Genomic DNA, 2,404 nt, shown 5'->3' on the forward strand with positions numbered 1-2,404 from the left:
CCCCCTTCCCAGCGTGGCCTGAACTAGGGTTTTGAGCCACTTCAGAATCCCCCTGGAGGAGAGGAGGGCTCCGTTTTGTTAGTTGAGGGCTTATAATTTTATTTTTGCTTTGCAGATGTCTTAGAGGATAAAAATGAGCGGGCAGATGAAGAGATACTCAGGGTGAGGTTCAGAAAGGTGCACCAAGCCCACCTCATGGATGTGAGAAAGAAAAGTGGCAGCCGGGCGCGGTGGCTCAAGCCTGTAATCCCAGCACTTTGGGAGGCCGAGACGGGCAGATCACAAGGTCAGGAGATCGAGACCATCCTGGCGAACACGGTGAAACCCCGTCTCTACTAAAAATACAAAAAACTAGCCAGGCGAGGTGGCGGGCGCCTGTAGTCCCAGCTAAGCGGGAGGCTGAGGCAGGAGAATGGTGTAAACCCGGGAGGCGGAGCTTGCAGTGAGCTGAGATCCGGCCACTGCACTCCAGCCCGGGCGACAGAGCAAGACTCTGTCTCAAAGAAAAAAAAAAAGAAAGAAAGAAAAGTGTAGCTCAGAGCAGCCTGGGAAACGTGAGGTCTGTGACCTGGATCAGGCCCAGAGAGGCCTGAGCAGGAGGCGTGTGAAGTCCCCGCACTGTGCCAGGAGGGAAACTGTTTCAGGGCATTTGCCTTTCTTTCCCTGTAGTTTCACGCTAGCTGATAAATTACCTAAAATGTTGCCACAAGATGCACAATGTAACCATCACTCATTATCCTCATGTTCCTGGAATTTTTTTTTTTTTTTTTAGAGATACAGTGTAGCCCTGTCGGCCAGGCTGGAGTGTAATGGTGCCATCATGGCTCAGGGCAGGCTCAACCTCCTGGGCTCAAGCTGTCAGAGGCGTGTGAACCAGAGCAACTCCATCTTGAATGGGGCTGGGTGAGATGAGGCTGAGACTTATGGGGCCGCATTCCCAGACAGTGTAGACATTCTAAGTCACAGGATGAGACAGGAGGTCAGCACAAGATACGGGTCATAAAGACCTTGCTGATAAGACAGGTTGCAGCAAAGGAGCTGCCCAAATCCCACCAAAACCAAGATGGCAACGAGAGTGACCTCTGGTGGTCCTCACTGCCACACTCCCACCAGCGCCATGGCAATGTCAGGAAGTCACCCTACATGGTCTAAAATGGGGAGGTATGAATCATCCACCCCTCGTTTCACATATCGTCAAGAAATAACCACAAAAACAGAGAACCAGTGGTCCTCGGGGCTGCTTTGTCTGTGGAGTACCCATTCTTTTTCTTTTTTTTTTTGGAGATGGAGTCTTGCACTGTCGCCCAGGCTGGAGTGCAGCGGAATGATCTCGGCTCACTACAACCTCTGCCTCCCGTTTTCTCAGCATCCTCCTGCCTCAGCCTAGCTGAGTAGCTGGGCTTACAGGTGCCCACCACCACGCCAGGCTAATTTTTTGCATTTTTAGTAGACCAGGGTTTCACTGTGTTAGCCGGACGGGTCTTGAACTCCTAACCTCATGACCTGCCTGCCTCAGCCTCCCAAAGTGCCGGGATTACAGGCACGAGCCACCGCGCCGAGCCAGAGTAGCCATTCTTTACTCCTTTACTTTCCTAATAAACTTGTTTCACTTTATGGACTCACCCTCAATTCTTTCTGGTGAGAGATGCCAGAACCCTCCCTTGGGGTCTGGATCGGAACCCCGTTCCTGTAACAAAGCCATTCTCTCCCCTCAGCCTCCCAAGTAGCTAAGACCATGGGTGCATGCCACCGAGCCTAATTTTTAATTTATATTTTTAAGAGATAGGGTCTCCAGCCTGACCAACATGGTGAAACCCTGTCTCTACTAAAAATACAATGAACCTGGTGTGGTAGTGGGCGCCTGTAGTCCCAGCTACGCAGGAGACTGAGGCAGGAGAATCGATTGAACCTGGGAGGCAGGGGTTGCAGTGAGCCGAGATTGTGCCATTGCACTGTAGCCTGGGTGACAGTGAGACTCTGTCTCAAAAAAAAAAAAAAAAAAAAAAAAAAGATGGGGTCTCACTGTGCAGCCCAGGCTGATCTCAAACTCCTGACCTCAAGTGATCCTCTCGCTTCAGCCTCCTGAAGTGCTGGGATTACAGGCATGAGCCACCACACCCGGCCCACCGTGCAGGCAGTGACTCACACCTGTAATCCCAGTACTTTGGGAGGCCGAGGTGGGAGAATATTGAGCTGAGGAGTTAGAGACCAGCCTGGGTGACACAGTGTAACCCTGTCTTTGCTAAAAATAAGAAAATTGGCCCAGTGCGGTGGCTCAAGCCTGTAATCCCAGCACTTTGGGAGGCTGAGATGGGCAGATCACGAGGTCAGAAGATCGAGACCATCCTGGCTAACACAGTGAAACCCTGTCTCTACTAAAAAATACAAAAAAAAAAAAAAAAAA

The sequence above is a fragment of the Piliocolobus tephrosceles genome, chromosome 17 (assembly GCF_002776525.5).
Source record: "Piliocolobus tephrosceles isolate RC106 chromosome 17, ASM277652v3, whole genome shotgun sequence".
NCBI classification, from domain to species: domain Eukaryota; kingdom Metazoa; phylum Chordata; class Mammalia; order Primates; family Cercopithecidae; genus Piliocolobus; species Piliocolobus tephrosceles.